This window comes from Nomascus leucogenys, chromosome 7b, assembly GCF_006542625.1.
Source record: "Nomascus leucogenys isolate Asia chromosome 7b, Asia_NLE_v1, whole genome shotgun sequence".
NCBI classification, from domain to species: domain Eukaryota; kingdom Metazoa; phylum Chordata; class Mammalia; order Primates; family Hylobatidae; genus Nomascus; species Nomascus leucogenys.
In genome coordinates, this window is record NC_044387.1 from 39488934 (window position 1) to 39503397 (window position 14464).

The 14464-nt window shown below is 41.7% G+C and overlaps 1 pseudogene; it reads right to left on the bottom strand.

Moving 5' to 3' along the window:
- Positions 1-14464, bottom strand: part of LOC100590699 — a 39693-nt pseudogene that overhangs the window by 783 nt on the left and 24446 nt on the right.

Below are 14464 nucleotides of genomic sequence, written 5' to 3' on the forward strand. Positions count from 1 at the left end.
TGCGCAAAACTTTGGAAACAATGTAGATTCTTCAAATTGGCAGTGAGAGAATATGAATAATACAATTCATTCAACAATATTATCTACCAGGTGCCAGTCATTGTGTTCAAAAGAGGCTAGATAGGCACACGTGCACAAGTGCACGCATGCACACATGTACACACACACAAATTAGACAACTGTTTATCTGTGAATAACAAATCTCAGGAAAACCTCTTCTCAGAAAATTATGGTCACAATGATTAAAATCTTTTGAATGAAACTTTAAAAGATGCCTTCAAGTACTAAATTTTATACACTGTTGACCTGAGGGCATTGACTGGGCTTGCTAAACCCAAATTGCCTAATCAATGGCTGCTACATCATGCCTCTTTCTACCCTGCATCTGGTCTCAGGACTAACTGCACACATTTCCCTATAATTAGGTAGAGTGTCAACAGTAAGCACTTCTCACCTCAAACTAAACTCTGACTGACTTTTCCCACTCAGTCTCATAAAATCCTTAGACAAATTCACCCTTCTTCAAATGAGCTGAACTTACTTAAAGAAACATTTTTTTCAGTTGAATCAGCCTATTTATGACCAGAAAAACTTACTTGCCCAAGTTGATGCTGATCCCCACTGTTGCTTTTGCTGTTAGAACAAAAAAGTTGAGAAAGAAATATAATTCTCATTTTGCTAAGCATTTTGAAAGTCTTTTCATCATTGTTCCTGTTCTATATTTAGATATTTGATACTTCCAGCCTTATGCACATTCCACTTCTTCAAATGCTCCATATCCTTTAAAACCAGCTTATCAACTGCCTTGCCTATATAACTTTTTCTGACCTTTCTGGTCCAAATTGACCTTTTCGTCCTTGGTGAAATAAATATTGCAACAAGCACTTTGATACCATCACCATCATGAAGTGTATAAAGGGTGAATAAGGGTTCTTTGTTTTCTCCCCTTGAGTTGGGTGGGCTCTGTGACTCCCCTAACCTACTGAATATTGCTGAAGAGTTGGGGGGTGGAGCCAAGATGGCCGAATAGGAACAGCTTCGGTCTCCAGCTCCCAGCCCCAGCGACACAGAAGACGGGTGATTTCTGCATTTCTGCTTGAGGTACCAGTTTCATCTCACTAGGGAGTGCCTAACAATGGGTGCAGGACAGTCGGTGAAGCGCACTGTGCGCGAGCCGAAGCAGGGCGAGGCATTGCCTCACTTGGGAAGCGCAAGGGGTCAGGGAGTTCCCTTTCCTAGACAAAGAAAGGGGAAGCAGACGGCACCTGGAATATCCGGTCAGTCCCATCCTAATACTGCGCTTTTCCAACGGGCCTGGAAAACGGCACACTAGGAGATTGTGTCCCGCACCTGGCTCGGAGGGTCCTATGCCCACGGAGTCTCACTAATTGCTAGCACAGCAGTCTGAGATCAAGCTGCAAGGCGGCAGTGAGGCTGGGGGAGGGGCGCCCGCCATTGCCCAGGCTTGCTTAGGTAAACAAAGCAGCCAGGAAGCTCGAACTGGGTGGAGCCCACCACAGCTCAAGGAGGCCTGCCTGCCTCTGTAGGCTCCACCTCTGGGGGCAGGGCACAGACAAACAAAAACTCTGCAAGAACTTCCACAGACTTAAATGTCCCTGTCTGACTGACAGCTTTGAAGAGAGTAGTGGTTCTCCCAGCACGCAGCTGGAGATCTGAGAATGGTCAGACTGCCTCCTAAAGTGGGTCCCTCACACCTGAGCAGCCTAACTGGGAGGCACCCCCCCAGTAGGGACAGACTGACACCTCATTCAACCCGGTACTTCTCTGAGACAAAACTTTCAGAGGAACTATCAGGCAGCTGAATTTGTGGTCTCACGAAAATCCGCTGTTCTGCAGCCACCGCTGCTGACACCCAGCCAAACAGGGTCTGGAGTGCACCTCTAGTAAACTCCAACAGACCTGCAGCTGAGGGTCCTGTCTGGTAGAAGGAAAACTAACAAACAGAAAGGACATCCACACCAAAAACCCATCTGTACATCACCATCATCAAAGACAAAAAGTAGATAAAACCACAAAGATGGGGAAAAAACAGACCAAAAAAACTGGAAACTCTAAAAAACAGAGCACCTCTCCTCCTCCAAAGGAACGCAGTTCCTCACCAGCAACGGAACAAAGCTGGATGGAGGATGACTTTGATGAGTAGAGAGAAGAAGCCTTCAGACGATCAAACTACTCTGAGCTACGAGAGGAAATTCAAAACAACAGCAAAGAAGTTAAAAACTTTGAAAAAAAATTAGAAGAATGGATAACTAGAATAACCAATGGAGAGAAGGGCTTCAAGGAGCTGATGGAGCTGAAAGCCAAGTTTCGAGAACTACGCGAAGATTGCAGAAGCTTCAGTAGCAGATGCGATCAACTGGAAGAAAGGGTATCGCTGATGGAAGATGAAATGAATGAAATGAAGAGAGAAGGGAAGTTTAGGAAAAAAGGATAAAAAGAAATGAACAAAGCCTCCAAGAAATTTGGGACTATGTGAAAAGACCAAACCTACGTCTGATTGGTGTACCTGAAAATGATGGGGAGAATGGAACCAAGTTGGAAAACACTCTGCAAGATATTATCCAGGAGAACTTCCCCAATCTAGCAAGGCAGGCCAGCATTCAGATTCAGGAAATACAGAGAACGCCACAAAGATACTCCTCGAGAAGGGCAACTCCAAGACACATTATTGTCAGATTCACCAAAGTTGAAATGAAAGAAAAAATGTTAAGGGCAGCCAGAGAGAAAGGTCGGGTTACCCACAAAGGGAAGCCCATCAGACTAACAGCTGATCTCTCAGCAGAAACTCTACAAGCCAGAAGAGAGTGGGGGCCATATTCAACATTCTTAAAGAAAAGAATTTTCAACCCAGAATCTCCTATCCCGCCAAACTAAGCTTCATAAGTGAAGGAGAAATAAAACACTTTACAGACAAGCAAACGCTGAGTGATTTTGTCACCACCAGGCCTGCCCTAAAAGAGATCCTGAAGGAAGCACTAAACATGGAAAGGAACAACCGGTACCAGCCACTGCAAAAACATGCCAAATTGTAAAGACCATCGAGACTAGGAAGAAACTATAGCAACTAACGAGCAAAATAACCAACTAACATCATAATGACAGGATCAGATTCACACATAACAATATTAACGTTAAATGTAAATGGGCTAAATGCTCCAATCAAAAGACACAGACTGGCAAACTGGATAAGGAGTCAGGACCCATCAGTGTGCTGTATTCAGGAAACCCATCTCACGTGCAGAGACACACATAGACTCAAAATAAAGGGATGGAGGAAGATCTATCAAGCAACTGGAAAACAAAAAAAGGCAGGGGTTGCAATCCTAGTCTCTGATAAAATAGACTTTAAACCAACAAAGATCAAAAGAGACAAAGAAGGCCATTACATAATGGTAAAGGGATCAATTCAACAAGAAGAGTTAACTATCCTAAATATATATGCACCCAACACAGGAGCACCCAGATTCATAAAGCAAGTCCTGAGTGACCTACAAAGGGACTTAAACTCCCACACAATAATAATGGGAGATTTTAACACCCCACTGTCAGCATTACACAGATCAACGAGACAGAAAGTTAACAAGGATATCCAGGAATTGAACTCAGCTCTACATAAAGTGGACCTAATAGACATCTACAGAACTCTCCACCCCAAGTCAACAGAATATACATGTTTTTCAGCACCACACCACACCTATTCCAAAATTGACCACATAGTTGGAAGTAAAGCTCTCCTCAGCAAATGTAAAAGAACAGAAATTATAACAAACTGTCTCTCAGACCACAGTGCAATCAAACTAGAACTCAGGATTAAGAAACTCACTCAAAACCACTCTACTACATGGAAACTGAACAACCTGCTCCTGAATGACTATTGGGTACATAATGAAATGAAGGCAGAAATAAAGATGTTCTTTGAAACCAACGAGAACAAAGACACAACATACCAGAATCTCTGGGACACATTCAAAGCAGTGTGTAGAGGGAAATTTATAGCACTAAATGCCCACAAGAGAAAGCAGGAAAGATCTAAAATTGACTCCCTAACATCACAATTAAAAGAACTAGAAAAGCAAGAGCAAACACATTCAAAAGCTAGCAGAAGGCTAGAAATAACTAAAATCAGAGCAGAACTGAAGGAAATAGAGACACAAAAAACCCTTCAAAAAATTAATGAATCCAGGAGCTGGTTTTTTGAAAAGATCAACAAAATTGATGGACCGCTAGCAAGACTAATAAAGAAGAAAAGAGAGAAGAATCAAATAGATGCAATAAAAAAACGAAAAAGGGGATATCACCACCGATCCCACAGAAATACAATCTACCATCAGAGAATACTACAAACACCTCTATGCAAATAAACTAGAAAATCTAGAAGAAATGGATAAATTCCTCGACACATACACCCTCCCAAGACTAAACCAGGAAGAAGTTGAATCTCTGAATAGACCAATGACAGGTTCTGAAATTGTGGCAATAATCAATAGCTTACCAACCAAAAAGAGTCCAGGACCTGATGGATTCATAGCCAAATTCTACCAGAGGTACAAGGAGGAACTGGTACCATTCCTTCTGAAACTATTCCAGTCGATAGAAAAAGAGGGAATCCTCCCTAACACATTTTATGAAGCCAGCATCATCCTGATACCAAAACCTGGCAGAGACATAACCAAAAAAGAGAATTTCAGACCAATATCCTTGATGAACATTGATGCAAAAATCCTCAATAAAATACTGGCAAACCAAATCCAGCAGCACATCAAAAAGCTTATCCACCATGATCAAGTGGGCTTCATCCCTGGGATGCAAGGCTGGTTCTACATACGCAAATCAATAAATGTAATCCAGCATATAAACAGAACCAAAGACAAAAACCACATGATTATCTCAATAGATGCAGAAAAGGCCTTTGACAAAATTCAACAACCCTTCATGCTAAAAACTCTCAGTAAATTAGGTATTGATGGGACGTATCTCAAAATAATAAGAGCTATCTACGACAAACCCACAGCCAATATCATACTGAATGGGCAAAAACTGGAAGCATTCCCTCTGAAAACTGGCACAAGACAGGGATGCCCTCTCTCACCGCTCCTATTCAACATAGTGCTGGAAGTTCTGGCCTGAGCAATCAGGCAGGAGAAGGAAATAAAAGGTATTCAATTAGGAAAAGAGGAAGTCAAATTGTCCCTGTTTGCAGATGACATGATTGTATATCTAGAAATCCCCACTGTCTCAGCCCAAAATCTCCTTAAGCTGATTAGCAACTTCAGCGAAGTCTCAGGATACAAAATTAATGTACAAAAATCACAAGCATTCTTGTACACCAATAACAGACAAACAGAGAGCCAAATCATGAGTGAACTCCCATTCACAATTGCTTCAAAGAGAATAAAATACCTAGGAATCCAACTTACAAGGGATGTGAAGGACCTCTTCAAGGAGAACTACAAACCACTGCTCAATGAAATAAAAGAGGATACAAACAAATGGAAGAACATTCCATGCTCATGGGTTGGAAGAATCAATATCGTGAAAATGGCCATACTGCCCAAGGTAATTTATAGATTCAATGCCATCCCCATCAAGCTACCAATGACTTTCTTCACAGAATTGGAAAAAACTACTTTAAAGTTCATATGGAACCAAAAAAGAGCCCACATTACCAAGTCAATCCTAAGCCAAAAGAACAAAGCTGGAGGCATCACGCTACCTGACTTTAAACTATACTACAAGGCTACAGTAACCAAAACAGCATGGTACTGGTACCACAACAGAGACATAGATCAATGGAACAGAACAGAGCCCTCAGAAATGATGCCGCATAGCTACAATTATCTGATCTTTGACAAACCTGACAAAAACAAGAAATGGGGAAAGGATTCCCTATTTAATAAATGGTGCTGGGAAAACTGGCTAGCCATATGTAGAAAGCTGCAACTGGAGCCCTTCCTTACACCTTATACAAAAATTAATTCAAGATGGATTAAAGACTTATATGTTAGACCTAAAACCATTAAAATCCTACAAGAAAACCTAGGCAATACCATTCAGGACATAGGCGTGGGCAAGGACTTCATGTCTAAAACACCAAAAGCAATGGCAACAAAAGCCAAAATCGACAAATGGGATCTCATTAAACTAAAGAGCTTCTGCACAGCAAAAGAAACTATCATCAGAATGAACAGGCAACCTACAGAATGGGAGAAAATTTTTGCAACCTACTCATCTGACAAAGGGCTAATATCCAGAATCTACAATGAACTCATACAAATTTACAAGAAAAAAACAAACAACCCCATCAAAAAGTGGGCAGAGGACATGAACAAACACTTCTCAAAAGAAGACATTTATGCAGCCAAAAAACACATGAAGAAATGCTCATCATCACTGGCCATCAGAGAAATGCAAATCAAAACCACAGTGAGATACCATCTCACACCAGTTAGAATGGCCATCATTAAAAAATCAGGAAACAACAGGTGCTGGAGAGGATGTGGAGAAATAGGAACACTTTTACACTGTTGGTGGGACTGTAAACTAGTTCAACCATTGTGGAAGTCAGTGTGGCGATTCCTCAGGGATCTCGAACTAGAAATACCATTTGACCCAGCCATCCCATTACTGGGTATATACCCAAAGGATTATAAATCATGCTGCTATAAAGACACATGCACACGTATGTTTATTGCGGCACTATTCACAATAGCAAAGAGTTGGAACCAACCCAAATGTCCAACAACGATAGACTGGATTAAGAAAATGTGGCACATATACACCATGGAATACTATGCAGCCATAAAAAATGATGAGTTCGTGTCCTTTGTAGGGACATGGATGAAACTGGAAAACATCATTCTCAGTAAACTATCGCAAGGACAAAAAACCAAACACCGCATGTTCTCACTCATAGGTGGGAATTGAACAATGAGAACTCATGGACACAGGAAGGGGAACATCACACTCCGGGGACTGTTGTGGGGTGGGGGGAGGGGGGAGGGACAGCATTAGGAGATACACCTAATGCTAAATGACGAGTTAATGGGTGCAGGAAATCAACATGGCACATGGATACATATGTAACAAACCTGCACATTGTGCACATGTACCCTAAAACCCTAAAGTATAATAAAAAATAAAAAAAAAAAAAAAAAAAAAAGAGTTACTGTGTGGGCTGGCTGGGCATGGTGGCTTGTGCCTGTATTTCCAGCACTTTGGGAGGCTGAGGCAGGCAGATCACAAGGTCAGGAGCTCGAGACCAGCCTGGCCAATATGGTGAAACCCCGTCTCTACTAAAAATGCAAAAAAAAAAAAAAAAAAAAAAGAATTAGCTGGGTGTGGTGGTGCATGCCTGTAATCCCAGGTACTTGGGAGGCTAAGGCAGGAGAATTGCTTGAACCCAGGAGGCAGAGCTTGTGGTAAGCCAAGATTGCGCCACTGCACTCCAGCCAGGGCAACAGAGCAAGACTCTGTCTCAAAAAAAAAAAAAAAAGAGAGAGAGAGAGAGAGAGATATTGTGTGGGCTTTCTGTTCCAGACCACAAGAGCTTCCACTTCCTTTCTCCTGGAGACCTTGCTCATAGAAGACAGCTGCCTGTTGAAAAGTACTACGGTATTATCCTGAGACTGCCACACTGTGAGAAACCCAAACGCCATGGAGGACCCTGTAAAAATAAAGTCAGGTCAAGTAAAAAAGGAATATGAAGGTTATTATACATGCAAAAGAATAGTTCACAAACTGGAAGACTTCAAATCAAAAGTAGTAAGAAACTTGACATGAGAGTTACAGTGCAGCTTATAAAGCATCAATGAGGAAGTGCATTGACCTCTATTGTGACTGGCTGTTAAAAATTTATATTCCTTTTTGGGCAAGTAGAGCTGTATAAACTTATTTGTCTGTAACAAATTGGTTCAATTTCATCATACTAACAAGAAAGGAAAGCTTAACTTTTCCTTTTTTAATGGTCAGAAATTGCATTTCAGAGAAATCAGGATAGCTTAAATTTTGGTTATGTGGCTATGAGTGGTTGACCTAAGGATATACTGTGGCCTCCATTTTGATTATACTTTAACAAATCCCCCATACAGGACCTTAAATCATTGTTGATTGTTTCCTTTCCTGTGCAGAAGCTTTTTAGCCTGATTCAATCCCATTTGTCTATTCTTTCTTGGTTGCCTGTGTTTTAGAGGTCTTACACAAAATATCATTGCTCAGACTAATGTCCTGGAACACTTCCCCAAAGTTTTCATCTAATTGTTTCATAGTCATAGTTCCAGGTATTAGATTTAAACCTTTAATCCATTTTAATTTTATTTTTGTGTATGGTGAGATATAGGGGTCTAGTTTCATCCTTCTACATGTAATTACCCAGTTTTCCCAGCACCATTTATTAAACAGACTCTCCTTTTCCTGTTGTATGCTCTTGGTGCTGTTGTTGAAGATGAGTTGGCTGTCAATGCATCGATTTATACCCGGGTTCTCTGCTCTGTTTCATTGGTCTATGTATCTGTTTTCTTGCCAGTTCTATGCTAATTTGGTTACTATAGCTTTTTTTTAATGTTTAATTTTTGTTTTAAGTTCCAGGGTACATGTGCAGAATATGCAGGTTTCTTATGTAGGTAAATGTGTGCCATGGTGGTTTGCTTCACAGATCATCCCATCACCTAGGTATTAAGCCCAGCATGAATTAGCTATTCTTCCTGATGCTCTCCTTCCTGCAACACCACACCCCCAATGGGCCCAGTATGCGTCCATGTGGTCTCATCATTCAGCTCATTCAGGTAAGAATATGTGGTGTTTGGTTTTCTGTCCCTGCGTTGGTTTGCTGAGGATAACAGCTTCCAGCTCTGTCTGTGTCTCTACAAAGGATATGATCTTGTTCCTTTTTATGGCTGCATAGTATTCCATGATGTATATATGTACAACATTTTCTTTATCCATTCTACCATTGATGGGCATTTTGATAGATTCCATGTCTTTAATACTGTGAATAGTTGGTTACTATATCTTTGCAGTAAATTTTGAAGTCAGGTAATGTGATGCCTCCAGCTTTTTTTTTTTTTTTTTCTTTTTTTGCTCAGAATTGCTTTGGGTCTTCAGGATCTTTGTGGTTTCATATAAATTTTAGCATTTGTCCTATTTCTGTGAAGAATGGCATTGGTCTTTTAATAAGGATTGCATTAAATCTGTAAATTACTTTGGATAGTATTGTCATTTTAGCAATATTAATTCTTCCAATCCATGACATAGAATATCCTTATTAATGTTTTGTTCGATTACTTTAATCAGTTTTTTATAGTTATATTTGTATAAATCTATCAGTGTTGGTGCACAGATGTATATAATGGTTACATTTTCTTGCTGAATTGACCTTTTTATCATTATGTAGTAACCTTCTTTATCTCTTTTTACAATCTTTGATTTGTAGTCTATTTCCTCTAATATAAGTATAGTTACTCCCACTCTCTTTTAGTTTCCAGTTGCATGCAATATCTTTTTTCACCCCTTCACTTTCAGTCTATCTATATCTTTAGAGGTGAAGTGGGTTTCTTATAGGCAGCATGTAGTTAGGTAGTGTTTCTTTACCCATTCAGCCACCCTATGCCTTTTAATTGGAAAATTGAGTCCATTTAAATCCAGTGTTATTATTGATAAGTAGGGAATTGCTACTGCCATTATGTTGCTTGTTTTCTGGTATTTTGAAACTCCTCTCTTCTTTTCTTCTTTTCTCACTCTCTTCTTTTGTGGTTAAGTGATTTTCTGTGGTAGTATGTTTTAATTTGCTGCTTTTTAATTTTTGTGAATCTATTATATGTTTTTGCATTATGGTTACTATGAGGTTTACAAAAAAATCTTGTAGATATAACAAGTTATTTTAAAGAGATGACAATTTATCTTAGATCACAAAGAATGGAAACAAAAAACAAAACTTCCACATTTTAACTTCATTTCTCTCTCATTTTGAATTTTAATTGACTTTACATATTTTTATATTACCTATCTCTTAACAGGTTTCTGTAGCTATTATTGTTTTAGATAGATTTGCTTTTTGAGGCTTCATGTTAGAGTTATAAGTGGATTACACACTACAATTACAGTATTAGAGTATTCTGAGTTTGTGTCCGGAATTTATTCCTTCTGGTGGATTCTTGGTCTCGCTAACTTCAAGAATGAAGCCACAGACCTCGCGGTGAGTGTTACAACCCTTAAAGGTGGCACATCCAGAGTTTGTTCCTTCTGGTGGGTTCATGGTCTTGCTGACTTCAGGAATGAAGCCACAGACCCTTGCGGTGTTACAGCTCATAAAGGTAGTATGGACCCAAAGAGTGAGCAGCAGCAAGATTTATTATGAAGAATGAAAGAATAAAGCTTCCACAGCGTGGAAGGGGACCCAAGCAGGTTGCCACTGCTGGCTGTGGTGGCCAGCTTTTATTCCCTTATTTGGCCCCACCCATGACCTGCTGATTGGTCCATTTTACAGAGTGCAGATTGGTCCATTTTTACAGAATGCTGACTGGTGCATTTACAATCACCTAGCTAGACAGAAGAGTTCTCCAAGTGCCCACCTGACCCAGAAGCCCATCTGGCTTCACCTGTCAATCCCCTCTCTAAATAGGACACCGCAACTGCTGTGGGAAATGTGTGATGACGACTTTAGCTACTTCCTGCTGGATAGGGGCAAAGAAGAGGCCCTGCAGTTGTAGTGTCCTCCAGAGGGGAACTCTCTAGGCCAGCCAAAGGGCCAGTGAGTTGATCCAGGGGTCCTCAGTAGAAGTTGTTAGTTGAGCTCATTTAGGGTTCCATTTGTAAGACCTCTATAGCTTGATGGCATCGATCCTGGAGGAAACAAATTTGACAAGGAGGTTAAAAACACAGGGCCCGAAGGTGAGTAATAGCAAGATGGCTGAAACAGGACCTAGAAATGGGAGAAGCCATGTTGTTCAACTCCAAAGGTTGGTATAAGAGTTTGAAAGGCATTGCCAGGCACAGTGGCTCACGCCTGTAATCCCAGCACTTTGGGAGGCCGAGGCGGGTGGATCACGAGGTCAGGAGATCGAGACCATCCTGGCTAACACGGTGAAACCCCATCTCTACTAAAAATACAAAAAATTAGCCAGGCACGGTGGCAGGCGCATGTGGTCTCAGCTACTTGGGGGGCTGAGACAGGAGAATGGTGTAAACCCGGGAGGTGGAGCTTGCAGTGAGCCAAGATCACGCCACTGCACTGTGGCCTGGGTGAAAGAGCGAGACTCCATCAAAAAAAAAAAAAAAAGTTTGAAGGGCATTGTCTCATTTCAGAAGCCCTTTCCTGTAGATGCCGGGTGGCATCTTGTACTATCCCTGACTGGTTAGTGTAAAAACAACAGTCTTCTCCTAAGAAAGTGCAGAGTCCTCCTTTCTCAGCAGTGAGGAGGTCTAGGCCTCAGCAGTTTTGGAGAGTCACTGCTACCAGAGTCTATTTTGGATTGTAGAGTAAGGACAGATTTTGTTATTTTTTGCAAACTGTCTGAGAACTCCTTTGAGAGTGTAGTAGTAGGATAGTACATGTTACACTGTTAACTTTTAGCAAACTTTGCTTTTGTTGAAAACCTTGTAAGTTTGGGATTTCAATTATTCTTTGCTATTAATAAGACCTCGTTCAGTCAGTATTAACTTAGAATTGGTATAGATGGCTCCTTCCTGATTCTGTAAGTACTTTAAGGTTTGGCTGAGTGCAAACAACTGGCACATTTGAGCAGACCAATTATTAGGCAATTTTCCTAACTCTGCTTCTACAAGAGTTTCCTTATTACTTAGGGAATACCCATTGTGTCTTTTTCCCTTAATCGCCCAGCAGGAACCATCTATCATCCCGTCCTGAAGGGATTACTTCCTAGGTCTGGTCAGACCTTTGCATGGTAATTAATTAAGATTTTTAGATCCCCTGTTAGGAAACCTGCTGGGTTAAGGATTTTTTTACAGGAAAGCTACGGTTTTGATAGGAAGGCTATGGATTGTTAGTGGCCTCAGTGTTTTTGGGCGACACCCTTGTTTACACTAACAACAAGGTGGCTTGGAGTGTTATAGGGTTATGGAGAAGACCTTCAATTATCAATTATAGGTTTAAAATTTACCCTGGCTTTGAAAGGAATAGAATACACTGTTTTTTCTTTACTACTTCCATCTCTCTTTCTCTTTGACTTCTTGTCTTTGTCTCTCTTTCTGACTCTCTCTTTGTCTCTTCCTCTTTCTCTTTGACTTTCTATCTCTTTCTATCTCTCTCTGACTCCCTTTTTGTCTCCGTCTCCTCCTCTCTCTCCCTCTCTCTCTGACTTTCTGTCTCTTTCTCTCTTTGTTTTCTGCTGGTCTTTGCCTGCCTCTGCCAGCTGCTTATGCTGCTGCTCTCCCCTCTCCTTCCCCTTTTTGATGGCTTCAGCATCAAAAAGCAATGGTAAGACTGCCACCTCCTTGGGTTTTTGCACTGTGTGCAATAACTCCATGATTTCCTTGTGTTATTTAATGGGGCTCCCCCAGAGGTTAGGAACTCCCTTTCTTTCCATATTGCGGCATGGGCATGTGGGATTAGTTAAGCATACTTAGCGTCTGTAGCAAATTAGAACTGAGGAGGTGGGAGAAATACCTGGTTACAGGCTGTCCCAGGATTCCTCAGATGGTAACAGACCTTGAGGACAGCTGTCTGGGACAGGAGATTAACACTGAGAAAGATGCACCAGTGTCCAGGAGGATTTCAATTTCCTGGCCCTCAATAGTTAAATGTACCCGGGGCTCAGCGAGGGTGATGACATGAGCTGGCGCTTGCCCTGGGCAGCCTCGGTCCTGTTGTTGGGTCATCTGATTGGGGATTTCTGACCCAGAGAACGTTTGTCCTCTGGGGCAATGAGCCTTCCAGTGATTGCCTCGGCATAATGGACATGGGCGAGGGGCGGCTTGTTTCTCATTGGACAATCTTTTTTAAAGTGTCCTTGCAAAACCACACTGATAACAAGCCCTACCAAGTGATTGGCCTGCTCCATTTTCTGTCCTGTCTGAACCACCAAGGTTTGTTTGTCTGAGGGCCATGACTAAGGCTGTGGCCTTTCTCTGATCTCGCTTTTCCTTTTCAGCCTGTTCCTCTTGGTCCCTATTATAGAACACTAATGTTGCCAGGTTTAATAATGCCTCCAGAGTTTGTTCAGGGCTCAGGGCTCGCTTTTGGAGCTTTCTCCTGATATCTGCAGCTGATTGGGTAATAAACTTATCTTTTAGGATCAATTGACCCTCAAGGGAGTCAGGTGACAGGGGAGTATATTTTCTTAGGGTCTCCTGTAGCAGCTCAAGGAAGGCAGGATTTTCTTCCTTTCCCTGAGTTATGGTGGACATCATTGAATAATTCATGGGCTTTTTTCTAATTCTCCTTAGTCCTTCTAGAACACAGATCAACAGATGTTTGTGACTCCAGTCCCCATGATTTGAGTCTGGGTCCCAGTGGGGATCCATACTGGGGGTGGCTTGCTGACTGGTAGGGAATTTGTCCCTTTCTTCAGCTGTCATTCTATCATTTTCTTGACTAAGATACCAGGTATCTCCAAACTCTTGGGCTGCAGCTAAAGCCGCATTCTTTTCATTAAAGGCCAGGGTTTGATCTAATAGCATGACATCTCTCCAAGTGAGATCGAATGTTTGCCCTAGACCCTGTAGGACATCTATATACCTATCATGATCATCTGAAAACTTCCCCATGTCTGCTTTGATCTGCTTTAAATCAGAGAGGGAGAAGGGGACACATACCCAGGTTGGGCCAAATTCCCCTCCCCCTACAGCTTAAAGGGAACATAACTGATAGGCCGGAGGTTTCTGTGGTCCCTTGGAGATTTCTTTCCTTGTTTCCCTCTGGGCAAGGATATTAGAGGAGGCTTATCATTAATAGGAAGGGGAGCTATAGGGAAGCTAGGATATGGGGGTAAGCTAAGACGTCCTCTTGTGGGATGTAAATTAGAAGCTTTGCATAGTTGTGGATTCTCCTTCAGTGAAAAGAAAGCTTGGACATAAGGTATTTCACTCCATTTGCCTTCCGTCTTACAGAAAAGGTCCAGCTGCAGGATAGTATTATGATTTATACTTCCCTCAGGTGGCCATTTTTCCCTATCAGAGAGATGATATTGGGGCCAGGCCATAGAGCCGAAAAAAATGAGCCACCTATTTTTCAGGGTTTGCTGGTCAAATTGGTCCCAATGGCTTAGGATGCATTTCAAGGGTGAGCCTGTTGGTGCCTGAGTGTTTCCTATCACTCGGTGAAAGTCGCATCTGGGTTGGCAAGATGTGTCCTGAATTTATTCCTTCTAGTGAGTTCTTGGTCTCGCTGACTTCAAGAATGAAGTCGCGGAACTCACAGTGAGTGTTACAGCTCTTAAAAGGTGGTGCATACGGAGTTGTTCCTTCTGGTGGGTTCGTGGTCGTGCTGATT